The 15,999-nt window shown below is 46.3% G+C and overlaps 1 protein-coding gene across 4 annotated transcripts in view; it reads right to left on the bottom strand.

Moving 5' to 3' along the window:
• Positions 1 to 15,999, bottom strand: part of ZNF148 (zinc finger protein 148) — a 139,303-nt gene that overhangs the window by 111,462 nt on the left and 11,842 nt on the right. Inside the window, exon 1 of one of the 4 annotated variants that reach the window (XM_056127127.1) lies at positions 10,366 to 10,463. The exons of the other annotated variants lie outside the window; for them this stretch is intronic. The gene's annotated coding sequence lies outside the window, so the exon portion shown is untranslated. Of the gene's footprint in view, positions 1 to 10,365; positions 10,464 to 15,999 lie in introns of those variants that run through there. 4 annotated transcript variants of the gene reach the window in all.

Here is a 15,999-nt window from a genome sequence, read left to right as displayed (position 1 = left end):
AATCTCAGGTCTCAATCGTGCAAGGCATTGTACCCAGCCAGCTCCCCAGCCTGAGACATCGTATTTTACCTCCTCTTTCAATCCATGTATTAGAAACACATTAAAATATCTACATAATAAAAACAAACTGAAGGTAGAGTTCAGTCCCTGGCACTACATACAGTCCCCCAAGCTTTACCAGGACCCCTGAGCATGGGTGGACGTGTTGAGTGTTTTCTTTCTTTCTTTCTTTCTTTCTTTCTTTCTTTCTTTCCTTCCTTCTCCTATCCTTTCTCTCTCCCCCCCTTTCCGCTCCCTCCCTCCCTCCCTCCCTCTCCCTCTCTCTCTCCCTCCCTCCTTTCCCCCCCAATCTGGGAGCTCAGACAACAGAAACAAAGTCCCCACACACCCAAGAACAAAGGGCCACCCACACTAGCATTTCCTGACCACCATTTTAACAGCAGGCAAACCAGACAGTCACATTTTTCCCCAAAGGAAATGAGAAACCCTCTGCAATAATATCAGGTGAGCTACAGAAGCCCAGTCAAGCATTTTTTAAAAAAGGTAGAGGAAACAATTCTTCCCTCCCATCTGGCTAGAGACTTGAGTTTGCTACTTAGAGATAAAGAATCAAGTAGGCAAAAAGCAGACAAGCACAAGGGGCTCCGGCTAGGCCTACTCTCCTCACAGAGATATGGAGACAGAAGACAGGGCTGGGAGGACCAGTAAGGAAATCTCCCCAGGCTCAGCCAGCCCCAGGACATTCCTCCTGCTCCCTCAGGCAGCCCCGCGGACCCAGGGAGTCCTGGCAGAATCAGATAAAGCAAGCCACCCACAAAGGCCTGAGAACTAAACTGCCAACCAGAACCACAGCCCACAGAACTGGGTGGAGACCCTGTACGCTGAATCTAAATAGGGTGCCGGCCTGCTAGAAGAAATATTTACACAGGACCCACAGTCTCAGAGCAGACTAGATGAAACAGAAATAATTCCAGAAAAATCCCAGCACGAGTGAGGCAAGGGAAGCGACTAAGGCCAACAAAGACATGAATCAGATGTTGAAATTATCTGAAAAGGATTTTAAAGCAACCCTAACAAAAACGTTTCCTCGCCTTGCATGGGGCCGACCAGGGTTCTATCCCCAGCATCCCATCTGGTCCCCACGAGCACCACCAGGAATGATTCCTGAGTACAGAGCCAGAAGAAATCTTCGAGGTGTGGCCTCAAAACAAACAAAAAACAGTTTAAGCAATCAATTATAAATTCTCCTAAAACAAGCAAAAATAATGGAAGGTCAGCAAAGAAACAGAAGATATAAAAAGGAAACAAAAGGACATTACAGAACTTTAAAAACACACTAACCACCCTTTTAAAGTCACTGAGTAACAGAAGCTTGATACAACCACAAATATGATAGGGAGGAGAACCAAACTGAGGACAGAAACACAGAATTCATCCAATATGCACTACAGGGGGGGAAAAAAGTTAACAGTCTAGGGATTTCAAAGAAAGAATGCCTTCGTTCAGGGAGACCCAGCATTTCAGGGTGCCCCACCCTGGGGACAGCCTGCCCCCCACCAGCACCACTGCACATGACTTGAAAACAATTCTGGGAACTTTGGGAAAACAAAAAAATATCCAATATTCATTCATTGCACTGGAAATGCCAAAAGAAATAAATGAAAAAGCTGAACAGCATCTGCAGAAATAAGGGCTGAAACGTTCTCAGGCGTGGCAAATACAGGCACAGGGATCCAGATGGTGCTGCCAGTGGTGACGCTAGAATGGGAACCATACAGGCACTAGCATGGGCCCTCACCCAAATTCACCAGGCATTCCAATCTCAAAGAAGTTCACACCAAAGCACTAACCAAGTGTTTTGCTTGTTTGTTTTGCTTGGGACCTGACCTAGCCATGCCTGACCATGCTAACTTCTGGCTGACCTCTGGCTCTGAGCTCGAGGGCCATTCCTGATTAGGCAAGGGGAACCACACAGGGCACAGGGGATTGAACCTGAGTCGCCACGCAAGGCAAACGTCCCACCCCACCCGCTGTACTCCAGCCAACTTTTTTTAAAACAAAAGAAATGGCTTTGAAAGAGACAGAGATGACACCTAACCATTAATGAACAACAGTTCAAAGACACCATTTCTCACCTGAAACCACCAGAGTGAAGAAAAGTAGCACGGGGCACAGTCTAAAGACCCCTTAGCAGGTTGCATTAGCTGTGGTGCAGGGCACCCAAGAGCCAGTTCCAGACCCACCTCTGCTGGCTAGTCGGTCTGCTCTTCACAGCTGCAATGGCCTGGTTCTAAGACACAGTGAAAACAAAGATACAGGCACTAAACTGGGGTCCTCCGCCGAGGACACCTCAGGGCCTCGCCGACACTGCCGAACAGTCTTGCATCACCTCAGCAAGGACCCCACACATGGCGCTGCGCTGGGGCAATGCTGGCCATAGGAAGGTGCTTTCTTTTCATTCCTCATCTCGAGTGGATCAAGAGGCTCTGTCCATCTGTAATGAAGCAACAGGCGAGCAACACTCGCCCTGCCGCCACAGTTACAGTAATCCTGAGCAAGGTGCCTCAATGACAGTCACAAGAACCTCCGGAAAGTCACTTCACTTAGTCTCCAGGGAAGCGGTGAAAGTGTACAGATGTGCCAGTCTGAGAATTCATGCAGCAGAAGGCTAAGAGAATCAATGGGGGCCAGAGAGCGCCCAGCAGGTGCGGAGCCTGCCTTACACGGCGGACCCTGGTTCATCTGCAAGCTACAGTCCTGAGCCCCACCAGGAGTGATCCCTGAGCACTGCTGCTGAGTGTGGCTCCAAATCAAAACTATTAACTATCTGTAATATTTAATTGCACTGAAACTCAGAAGTTAGCCAAATTATGCACGAAGGTGGCATCCATGAGCATGTTTAGAGTTTACTCCTGCTGGCTAGTTCAAAATGTCACAAATGCCTCCACTTCCTGCAGACTTAAATAAAGGCGCTTTTCCCCCTATTTTCTTTTTAAAATAGCAAAGTACTTTTCAGGAGAAGGAAGGGGGGGGGGGGGGGAGAGAACTGCTGTATTCAGGGATTCAGGGACTACTGGTGCCTGTAGTAGTAGTCCCTGCTTGTTGACCAAGAAGTCAACATCCAGTAAAAAATACTCTACCAACCTGCCTTCATCCATCTGAACTACAACACAAAACATCACGGGGTGGGTTAAAGAACAGTTTTTATAACTACTTATAAACAAGTCATTTACTTCTCAGAGTTCTGTAGGCTGGAAATCCAACATCAGGTAAAGGCTTTTCCCCAGCGACAGACTTCCCTTTGCACCCTCCTACTTCTGAAGCAGCACTGCTCTTTTCTTAAGGATTCCTCCTACCCATGACCTCCCAAAAGCCCCAACTCCCAAGACATTGGACATTACTATTTCAACAAAAGAATTTTAGGGAAAAACATTCAGACCAAAGCGAGGAATAGAGGGGAATTTTTATTTTTTTTATTCAATTAGGGAAAATTTTTAATTCATAATTTAATGATAAAAACAAAGCAATTCTATACCATTTTCAAAGAAAATTAGCAGAAAAATATAGTAATTATTGATACATAACATATTATAAACATTAATTTCAAGAAGACAGTCTTTTAGGGAAAACTAGTAGTGAAATTTTTTTTATTTAATCTTTTTTTTTATTAGTGAAACACCATGAGGTACATTTATAGACTTATAAATTTTTGTGCTTGGGTTTCAGTTATACAATGAAGAGGGGAATTTTTAAAAACACATCCTCAAAGATAAACTAGTAATGCATCACAGCAGCTCTACTCAGTTTGTCTGAAGAAAATCTTCCATACAGGAAGAACAGAAATAGAGATATATGGGGCCAGAGTCTATGTTTTGCATTCAGAGGCACTAGTAGGAGTGAGCCCAAGCACCAGTAGTCCCTGAATACTGTCAGACTTAGCCCAAAGTATAGGCATTTTCCCCAAGATCAGTTTCATAAATTATCCTTGATTAAAACAAAAATTATGATATATTGTACTAGGGTATTGCCTTGCAAGCATGAGATCCTAGGTTCAATACCTGGCACAACACAAACACACACACAAAAAAAAATGTGTGACACCATCTGACACAGTAACTAAAAACTGAGAAGAGTAAAAGGTAAAAGCAAAAGACTTCAAGACATAATGCCCACATCAGCATATAACAAACTGTTATATGCTAACTACAACCACCAAGACTTTATCAAAATACTCAAAACAGTATAAACCTTTTACAAATTATAATGAAATACTAAAACATGTTCAAAAAAAAAAAGACATGAAAACCACTAGGGAAATAAATTAAACATAAATTTTCACTATGTGACAATTACTTTGACTGCAGAGAAGCCAACCCAGGGGCTAGAAAGCACAGAGGTGATGAGACTGTGTAGGACCCAGGACCCCGAGAAGGCCAGAGTGGAATGGGGGGGGGGTGAAGCCAGGGAGAAGCCTAGGAGAGCTGGGCATGGCCTAATCCCACCCCCAAATAAACAAAATAAACAAACAAAGCAATTGATCATCTGCCAGAGGAAACTGCCTCCCACATCTGAAACAGGAGCCACAGTCCAGGTTCACAGTAGTTTTTTGGTTTTGAGGCCACATGCAGCAGTGCTCAGGGGTCACTCCCACCCTTGGTACCAGGGAGCAAACCAGTGTCAGCCCCAAGGAAAGCAAGCCCCTAACCCCTGACATTATCTCTCCAGTCCCACAGAGATTTTTAAACGGTCAAACTGTATGCTGCTAATAAGGAATTCAGTAATACACACTGAACGTAAAATAACACAATCCACCAACAGAGAATAATCCTATATAAAGAATACTCACCCAAGAACAACAGAATACACACTACTTTTCAATCACCCCACAGACCATTCACCAAAACAGATGACATCCTGGGTCACAAAACCAACCTCAACAAATTTAAAGGAATGGAAATAACAATGATAATATTTAAAGAAAAAGAATCCCCCCCCCCACAAAAATGTACTATATAGCTACCCGTGCCAAACACAGCAACAATTGTCACAATGGAGATGTTACTGGGCCCGCTCGAGCAAATTGATGAACAACGGGAGGACAGTGACAGTGACAGATATACATAAAATGAATAAAAACAGTCTATTAAATATGAGATGAACTAAAAGTAACTAGGACGCTAAATTTAGACCATTAAATTCCTTAGATTAAGAAATAAGAAAATCACCAACTACCTACAGCAAGAAACTATAGGGGATTTCTTGACTAATCAGAGTAATACAAATGAAATATATTAATTGTCACTATCAGGATTGAAATAAAGGTATTACAGATCTGGCAGCAATTTTAAAAATTAAGTAAGATTACTTTATACTCAAAACTATACGTTAAAGAAAAAATAGACTTCAATCACATTAATACTTAACCAGAGTACAATAAATAATCAAAGGAAAATAAATTCTTTGGAGTTAATTTTCATGGAGTGACAGTACAGAGGGATAGTGGAACTTGCCTTGCATGCGACTGACCTGGCCCTGGTTTAACTCCAGTACTCAGTATGGTTCCCCCCAAGCACCGCCAGGAGTGACCCCTGAACCAAGAGCAAGGGTTAGTCTTCTAAGCACTGTGGGGTATGGCAAGCAAAGACAAGATGAAAGGTGGGAAGGAGGGGAAGGGTTCTTTTCTTTCTTGTGTTTCTGGGGTAGACACCTGGTGACGCTCAGAATTACTCCCGGCTCTGCACACAGGATTACTCCTGGGTGCTCAGGGGCCAATATGGGATGCTGGGGGTCAAACCCAGGTCAGCCATGTGCAAGGCAAATATGCCCTACCCATAGTACTAGAGCTCCGGCCCCAGGAAGGGAGGATTCTCAAAGGTCCCTGAAAGCCCCAAAAAATGCCAACTGCAGATAGCTGACTGAGATCTACCAAAAGTTTAATGAAGGAATTAAATTAAAAATTAATAACAAACACCTGCCTTGTACTACTGGCCAGGATTCAATCATGGGCACCTCATATGGTCCCCTACCAGGGGCATCTGAACACAACAGCATGGGGCAGGAAAAAGAAAAAGAAAACCATTTGTTCACAAACTTCTTCCAAAAAGTAGCACTGTAGCGCTGTCCTCCCGCTGTTCATCGATTTGCTCCAGCGGGCCCAGTAACATCTCCATTGTGAGACTTGTTGTTACTGTGTTTGGCATATCGAATACGTCACGGGGAGCTCGCCAGGCTTCGCCATGTGGGGGAGATACTCTTGGTAGCTTGCCGGCCTCTCCGAGAGGGGCAGAGGAATCGAACTCGGGTTGGCAGCGTTGGCTGCGTGCAAGGCAAAGGCCCTACCCGCTGTGCTATCGCAACAGAAAATATATATTAATTTATTTTGTGAGGTCAGTTCAATACTAAGAAGTTCGTTCTAGCAAAGAGAATTAGTTAAGACGATGAATTTAAAAGCATGAAGGGGGAGACGAGAGAGAGGGGTCTGAAAAACCAAAGATGTTATCTCACAAGTGGCTTGATCTTATGTGCACAAAACCCTAGAGAAAAAAGATACAACTAATAAAAAAAAGCTTAGTCAATCTGAGGAGCAGCAGGGACCTACTGCGGAGTGCACAGGCGTATTCAGTTGGCAGTTACTTGCCCTTCAATATGAAACTGTGAGTTCATCCCCAGCACCTGCCATATCCTAGTGTGACCCCCTAGCGAACTGCCACTTGATCCACAAGTCCATGATCTCCAGAGCAATACATAAGTACGCATGCACATCAACCAGAGTGCAAACCCTGCTGAGCACAACCAGAGTGAGCCCGCATCGCAAGGACCAGGAGGGGGGAGCAAACATAATTAGCTTTTGGAAACCATCAACTGTATACATACTAGCAATATCATGCTAAACTAAAATTAAGAATGTAATGCAACATACAGAGTAAGAAATAAAACACTCAGCAACAAATTAAACAAGATGGACAGATGTGTATATTGAAACTATATTACTGAAAGAAATGAAAAACCCAAATAAAAATGCTGGTGTCTGTGGATTGGATAACTTACTGTTGTTATAGTACAAATATTTCACTAAACAGATCTACAATCAACATAATGTCTATCAAAATCCCAACGTTTTCACAGAAACTGACAAACTGGAGTTGAAGCGAACTCAATGGGCTGACTAAATTCTTTCCAAGTTTGAGGCCTAGTTTGATCCCTGGCCCCAACTGTATGGTCTCCTGAACTACCCCCAACCCTAGCACCACCAAGATCGGTCCTCAAGCACACAGCCAAGAGTAGCTGCAGAGCACTCTCAAGGGGGGGGGGAGCATAAAACAAAAGAAACTGATTCCAAAACGAACAAGGAATAGCAAAGTACCCAGAGACCCAAAATAACCAGGAAAAGCAAAGTTGCAGGACACATTCTTTATTTCAAAATTAAATGTAACACCAAGGTAATCAAGACACCGTGACATTGGTATACGTGCGCATCAGAGAACCAAATGAAAGTTCAGAAGCACACATTTGTGGTCAACCGATTTTGGACAGGATGCGAAAGTAATGCTTTGGAGAAATAATCTTCCTTTAAATAATGGTGCTGAGACCACTGGATGACCACATGCCAAAGAATAAAGTTGGGCCTTTTTCTCATGCCATATTAGGAAGTTATAAATTAGAAGAAAATCTTGGCATAAATTTTTGTGATTCTAGATAAGGCAAAACTTTTCTATATATAATCATAAAAGTACAAAAACAAGTGAATATAGTTTCATCAAAATTCAAAACTGCCGGGCCAACAAGATAGCTTAAAGGGGGACTACAAGTTTTCAACTGCCAAGACCAACTATTAGAATAGCATAAAGAGGAATACAGATGAAGGCACTTACTGGCCTTGCAATCTGCCAACCCCAGTTCAATCACTGCACTGCTTCCAAGGACCTCCCCCACCCTAGGCAAAGAGCCAGAAGATCCCAACACCCCCCCCCCCCCCCCCCCCCGCCCAAGAACAAAATACTTAAGGATAAGCATTTTACCACGAAGGAAAAAGGCACCAAAAACTGAACATCAGTAACAAAAGAAATTAAAACACGAATGGAATGCAACCCATATGCATGGGTTATTAAACTGCCCCGAGCAACCGACATCAGTGAACCCTATAAAAATTCCTATGGTGGTGAGCCAGCGCTCGGTCCCCAGCACCCAGTCAGAGGGGAGATGGTGGAGTTTTGAAGACCCCAAGCACCCTCCAAGTGGCTGATCCTGAGGCTCTGCTCATGAGCCAGGACAGCACCGCATGCTCGGACCAAGCACTTGCCTCTCTAGCCCAGTGGGGCTAATACTGCAAAGAACAGGCCTCAGGCGCCCTGCTCACTGCTCTGGAGCCAAAATAAAGTCACAGAAAATATAAGACAGCTGTATATCAAAACATTAACAACGGCTTTTCCAACTGGTGTTTTAGGGGGGAAAAATTTCTAATATGCATTTTAATTTTATATAAAATTTAAATAACTTACATAAAACTTGTGGAAAATAATTTGTAGAAAAATCATTTGCTATGCCTCAGTAGCAGAGCAGCTGCCTCTCCGGCACTGAGGGTCCCAGGGAGGTCCTCTAAACTTAGTTTCCGGTGGAATCTGGCTGGACAGGGGGCTACCAGGATCGAGCTGGTGGGGTCCACTACGCCCAGCAAGGTGAGCGCCTTACCCCAGGGCTCTTCTCTCAGGCCCCTAAAACTCAGACCATTCCAGCAGTGGTGGATGTTTGAAATGTTGTGAAGTCACCGTAATAAACTTTAAGTTGTTTTGTATTAAATTAAAACTTCTCTAACTTTTCTTAACCACAAACACTGAAGGGGCCGGAGAAGATGCCTTGCATGCTGTCAGCCTGGGCTCAATCCCAGGTGGTCCCCGGAGCCCGAGAGGAGTAATCCCCGAGCCCACCAAGTGTAGCTAAGAAAAAAATACCCTGAAAAGTTCACAATGGTTGCAAAAAGAAAAATTTGACAAACATCTGTGAATCTGAAATACTAAGAATAATTCACTGATTCTTACAAAGGAATTACTTTTTATTTCATTTGGTTATTTAAATTTATCAAGCTTAACTGATACAATATTAAAATTACCCTAATAAGCAAGATAAAATTAAATTACAATGGAGATAACAAAAGACCTTGTGTAAACCACATTCCTTCTGGGTGGGGAGGCCCTTGAGAAGTGCTCAGAGTCACCCCACACAAAGTGCCAAGGCTCAGACCTCAGCCTCCCTCCTGCAGGCTAGCACGTGCTCTGGCCTGCTGAGTCAGCCCTCCTGCCCCTGACACGGTTTTCTTTTCTACATCCTAGAGGGGTAACACTTGGTTAATCTTCCAGCACCTCAACTGTGTGTACTGATTCTCTAAATACGTCCGAATCTTTGACCCATGATCATTCTAACGGCTATGAAAAATGGTTTAGAATCAATGTGATAGATATTGATTATGAATAATCCAAAGCTTCAACTATTCTGAGTAACACGTCCAATCATTTTTGCACCATTTTTTTTCGTCTGAAGGTCATCAAGCACATGCAGGATGTCTAACACCCACCTACTGGGTACCAGCGGAATCCTCCAGCAGACAACCAAGCGTGCCTCTAGACACTGCCCAAACCACCTCCAGTGGAGAATCTCACATGACCAATTTCCAGAGGAAGGAGGAAGACCGTGTTTACTTTTTGATAAGAGTGTGTATTGATAATGCGCTTTGTGTTTGTGGCCGCGGGGAAAGTCAGAAGGCAAAACAAAAGGTCGACTGCAACTCCAATCCAAAAGATTCTTTCGCACGAGACTACGGAAAAACCTGTTACCAAACACTGCAGCGCTCGTACACAGGGTAACGGCTACAGAGCTGAGGGTTCGGGAACTAACTACAACATCCTCAAAAAAAGAGCCCAAGCTTTTTCTAATTAGAGATCAGCGACGCTAACACAGTTCCTATTCTCCCTGGCACTTGTGCGGCTGCATGCTTTCTCGAATCACCTGTTATTCTCAGATACTGAAAACACCCACATGAAATGCACGTCCACCCGCGGTCCTCCTTCACTGGCATCTGCCAGTCTAACCGAGCACAAACGTGCCACAAACGCCGCGAAGAACAACACCGAGGAACATCCCCAAAGCCTGGGAGAGGCGAAGAGCCCGCACGAGCGCGCGTCCCAGCGGGAGAGAAAGCGGAGCCGCGCGCTCACTGTCCGGCTCCGCTCGCTCCTCGCGCGGGATCCCGCAGCCCCGTTCCCCACCCAAGCCCGCGCCCGGCCGCTCCGGACGGCGGCGGCGGGGACCCAGCCCCGCTCCGCACGCCCCTCGCGCCGCGGCCGAGCCCGGCCCGCCCGTCCGAAGCCTCACCGGGCGCTTCTCGCCGCCGCGTCCCACGGAGCCGGACTCGGGGCGCCGGCCCGGCCGCGCCCGACGCCGGGAGCTCCTCGCCCGGCGGCGCGACCCCGCGAGCGGCCCCGGACCCCGGCCGCCCGCCCGCGCCCCGCCCAGACCCTCGCGCCGGCCCCTCCGGGCGGAGGCCGGGAGCCCGTCCCGGAGCCCGCGCCCACCGCCGCCAGGCCCCGCGGCCCACCCGGAAGACGCACGGCGGGCGCCAGCGCGCACGCGCACACGACCCGCCGCCAGGAAGGAAGCGGCGCGGGGCGGGGCGGGGCGAGGGCGCGGGGGGCGGGGCGGGAGCAAGGGGAGGGCGCGGGGGCGGGGCGAGGGCGCGGGGACGGGGCGGGGCGGGGCGGGAGCAAGGGGAGGGCGCGGGGGCGGGGCGGGGCGGGGCGGGGCCTGCGCGGCGGGGGAGGGCAGCAAGGGGAGGGCACGTGCCCGCCAGCCAAAGCTTAAACCGCGGACACCCTCTCACCCCTCGCGGACCCCACGCCCCGGGATCGCGGCCCCTCCCCTCCCCGGGACACCCCCCCGCGGGCCGGCGCTCTCCTCCCCCCTCCCTCTCGACCCCTGGACTCGCTCCTCTCGGTGCCTTCTCGACTCTTCATCCTAAAATGCATTTTCCCAGAAAGAATCTCCCTGGACTACCTTTCGCTCCTGAAACTGACTCTTGTACGCCGATTCTCTAAAAGGAGTTTGACTCACCTGAGTTTGCAAGATTGTTCCGGGATTACAATGTTACCTCTTCAAAATCTGCGGCCCCACCGGGTCCACGGCCAGTGTCCGTATCTCTCAACTACCTCGCGAAACTCAGTCTTCCACCACAAACTAACTTCCCGATACCATCTTCCGCTTACCATTCAAAACCTCACCAAACATTTTTATTTATATCACCATCTATCAAATCAAGTCTTGAGTAATTTTCTGCGTTTTTGTTCCCTCACTTAAAAGCTAATACACAGGTTGGAGCGACAGCACAGCAGTTTGCTTTGCACGCGGCCGACCCGGGTTTGATTCCCAGCAACCCATATGGTCCGCTGGGCACCACCAGGAGTAACCCCTGTGCATCGCCACATGTGAACCAAAAAGCAAAAAAAAAAAATTTTAAATAAATAAAAGCTAATACACAAATTAGTCCTAAGTTGCCATTAAATTTTGCCAATCAACTAAATCAACCAAAAAGATCAACTACTGGCCAACTAAGAACTCCTTTTCCCAAGCATGCCCTAATAATATGACAATGACTTTTCCAAATATTCTCTACCCATTTATTTGAATTACTCGGTAACTCATGACTATCATGCTCATTTCCCTAAAGACTAACTATAGACCCTAATCCAATTAGCACACTCTCTGGCATTATTACCATCCATACACATGCAGTTGTGTTGACAAGCACATACACACAGCAACCCACAGAATTAGTTTATCATCATACCTAGGATATTGGCACTTCTCAACTTCCCAAAGAAAACTTTATGCTGATACCAAGCAAAATTTTCTGACATAAAGATAGCACAGCAGGTAGAGTGTTTGCCTTGAAAGCGGCCAACATGGCCGACCCGAGTTCGATTCCTCCGCCCCTCTCGGAGAGCCCAGCAAGCTCCGCAAGTATCTCACCCGCATGGCAAAGCCTGGCAAGCTCCCCATGACGTATTCGATATGCCAAACACAGTAACAGTTGTCACAATGGAGACGCTACTGGGCCCGCTTGAGCAAATTGATGAACAACGGGAGGACGGACGGTGACATGACAGTGACAGTGACCGGTCTATATCCTGTGAAGGCAATTATCTACTTTAGTAGAATCAATGGAAACATACCCTTCATTTTTTCTATAGTCGTTCCCCACATAGTCTTTAAGATGTTCCACATTTAGGTCTAACCCTACAACCCACTGAAGTATTAAGAATGTACCATCCACTTGCCTTGCACAGCCAACCCAGGGTTGATCCCTGGCATCCCATATGATCCCCCAAGCACCACTCAAAGTAAGTCCTGAGTGCAGAACCAGGAGTAACCCCTGGACATTGCCAGGTGTGACCCAAAACGACAAAAAAAAAGTACCACCCACTTATTAAGGCATAGCTATGTCTGAATGTCTGAGGTGAGGCCTAGAAATAATTCTGAACTAAAATTTAGCATGTTACAGCAAAGCTGTGACACAAAGTAACCAAAAGTTCTGATTAGAACTTCAAAGTTCTATCTCCCTACACAGGCCCATTCATTATTAAATCTGGTTACTGATAGATATATACTGCTCAGGATTTTGAAATAGGAGACAAAAAAGAAGCATTGTGTCGGTTTCTGCGTTTAGTTTTAGAGCTGGAAAGACAGTTCAATTACAAATAGACACTAGAAATAATCAAGTGTATTTATAACCGTATGTCTAGGAGTCACCCACATGCAAGTCCTAAATGAAATGCGAAAAGCAAATAGCCTCCTAGAGCAGCGCGAATTATCTACTTGAGGAGACGGAGGCAGTTAGCGGGCTAAGGTGTATGCCTTCCTTGCACATGGCAGCCCCCGTCTGACACACAGTTCTGTCTTGTCTTGGTACTACAGAACCTCAATGTTTGAAACCATCCATCCTCTTCCCATGCGCTAAGTTCTGCCAGGGAGCAGAGCCTGGGAGTTCTCTGAGCCTGGGAGTTCTGCGGGGGAAAGCTACATATAAATGAACTAAATCAGTATGCAGACCCCCCAAACCCCCCCCAAAAAATTACAAAGACAGTTTTAGATCCCTTAGTACCCTTCCCTACTGCATCCCATATTTTATAGTTTCTTTATCTAACCCATACACAAATGATCATCCATTTTTGCAAATGAAGTTTGATGTGGTTTGGAGACCCCAAGTAAAAATCACAGATATCATTAATATTGATTTTAAGTAGTTATGATGCACTTTATAATAAAATGTGGCACAGACTGTCCTTAGTTGTAAACAGAGAGGACATTCATATTGTTTTTTCCGTATTTTTGCTGTGTTCAGCTACTCAGTATTCTCTTCATCTTATCCTTCAATTTCATTTTGTTTTTCAGTCGCACTCAAGCTGTGTTCAGGGCTTAACTCCGGGCACCCAGGACAGAAGCCAAGCCAGGTGGGCAGCCACAGGCAAGTACCTTAACCACGGCCCTTCCCCTGGCCAACCTCACTCTTACTACCAGCCAACTTCAACCTCCTCACTGATGCTCAGTCACTTAACGTTTCTATCTTGCCTCTGTGCTCTACTGCTCGACAAACTATCCCATGCATTTAACCTTTAATAAACCTCCACCTCATCTTCTTCTGACTCATTTCTTTTAGTTTTGGGTTTGGGGGGTTGTTTTTTATTTTTTTTTCTTTTGTTTGTTTTAAGTACATTGATTTACAAGACTGAATGCGCTAAGGGTACAATTTCACACTGCATGTTCAATACCCATACATCAGTAGCTCATATCTAATCCACAAACAAATCTCAGTTAAATTTCCATCTGTATATTTTACTTGAATGGTTGTGGTTCTGAAATATATTTTTTTTAAATAGAAAAATAAAAGAACTAGTGACTGTCACTAATTTATCTTTCTTCCCCAAACCCCAAAACAAAACAACAATTGGGATCACTATCAGCTCTTGCTTAAATTCTTGTGACTAAACTGTCCAGGCTCAGGGCTAGAGGGCTAGCACAGCGGGTAGGGAGCTATTCTTAGTTTTTGAATATTTCAAAATAACTATATGCTGTGTATGCTGACCCAAATTAGTCATTTTTTTTTCACATTTGTTGGAAAAATTGTAGAGGTGGTACTGCTAGTGTTGATCAAGTGTAACTGTCATTTTGTTCATAAAAGATGTTCCTTGGGGTTGGAGAGAGCATCCAGGGTAGGGCTCTTTTTTGTTGTTGTTGTTGTTGCTTTTTGGGTCACACCTAGCAATGCAAAGAGGTTACTCCTGGCTCTGCACTCAGGAATTACTCCTGGCGGTGCTCAGGGGATCATATGGATGCTGGGAATTGAACCCGGGTCAGCCACGTGTGAGGCAAACACCCTACCCGCTGTATAGGGTAGGGCTCTTGCCTTGCATGCTTTGCACAGGGCAGGAAGGTGCATGTGACTGACCTGGGTTCAATCCCCAGCACCCGCCAGGAGAGAGTCCACAGAGCCCCACCAGGAGTGATCCCTGAGCACAGAGGCAGGACTAAGCCCCGAGCACTGCCAGGTATGGGAAGGGAAGGGAAGGGGGAAGGGGAAGGGGAAGGGGAAGGGGAAGGAAAGGAAAGGGGAGAGGGAAAGGGAAGGAAAGGAAAGGAGGAAGGAAGGAAGGAAGGAAGGAAGGAAGGAAGGAAGGAAGGAAGGAAGGAAGGAAGGAAGGAGGGAGAAAGAAAGAAAGAAAGAAAGAAAGAAAGAAAGAAAGAAAGAAAGAAAGAAAGAGAAAAGGAGAGAAAAGAGAGAAATGGAGGGAAGGCAGGAGGGAGGGAGGGAGGAAGTCCCACATTATTTATTCTATACCCTTCAGTTTGACAGAAGGAACGGGTCCTTGCTCTGAGTCACTTCAGGGTTCTCTCACACACACCCCTCCCCCCGCAAAAAAGGAAAAAATCTCTTTGCAGTTGGCATTACTCACTTAAACCATTTCTTCTACAACTACTAACAAGTTCTTGACTGTGTTCCCTCTTCATCATCCTTAAAAACACCCGTTCTCCTGTGTCCCATGTCCCCTATGCTTAGTGGCTTTAACAATGAAACCAAACACCTTCAGTCTTCCTCAACTCCTGAAACTGTCGCCTGTGCTTGAGCCCCACACACACACACACACACACACACACACACACACACACATTGGAAACAGGTCGGCAATGGGAAGCGCTACGCTCCTAGAATTTCACTTGCGACGTCCAGCCTGTCCACCTGCTCTTCGCTTTCTTCCGGCTCCACGCATCCCCTGCACTCGCAGCCATTCCCGACCCTGACCCGCCACTCCACCTCCGCCCAGGACAAGCCATCTTCCCCGTGTTTCCTCCACAGCCAGGCACCGGGTGCTCAGCACCACCAAAGTGATGAGACCTTAGATAAATACAAAGTACTTATTGTTTGGCTGGGGTTGGGGTTTTCTTTTTGTTGCTGTTTCTTTGGAGGTGGGGAGGGAGCTGGCTGGGAACCACCTGCCTGTGCTCAGGGCTCAGTCCTGGCTCTGTGCTCAAGGGTGATTCCCTCAGTACTTGGGAGACCAGATGAGGTACCACAGAGGAACCAGAGCTGACCATGTGCAAGGCAAATGCCTTAACCCCGTATTATCTCTCCAGTCCCAGAAATTACTTATTTTACCTAGGACTCAGTGACTAGTTCCAATATAGTGTAGGCTCATGGGACGACTCCTGGCTGAGTGCTCAGGAGGGGTCATCATATCCATCAGTGATTCGGTGCCCATGCAGTGTCAGGGATTAGAACCTGGCCTCCAGCACGCAAAGCACGCACCATGACCTGTCTACGCAAAGCATGCACCATGACCTGTCTATCTCTCCGGCCCCTTCATTTTCGTACTAAAAATCCATAATCCCACAAATACTCAGCCATAAAATTTCCTCAAATAATACCTTCTGTATATGTAACCAAATTCTCTTTATGGT

Source organism: Sorex fumeus, unplaced genomic scaffold (genome assembly GCF_029834395.1).
Source record: "Sorex fumeus unplaced genomic scaffold, SorFum_2.1 ptg000063l, whole genome shotgun sequence".
Taxonomy (NCBI): domain Eukaryota; kingdom Metazoa; phylum Chordata; class Mammalia; order Eulipotyphla; family Soricidae; genus Sorex; species Sorex fumeus.
Note: the sequence above shows the minus strand (reverse complement) of the source record. Positions and strands in the feature narration are given on the sequence as shown.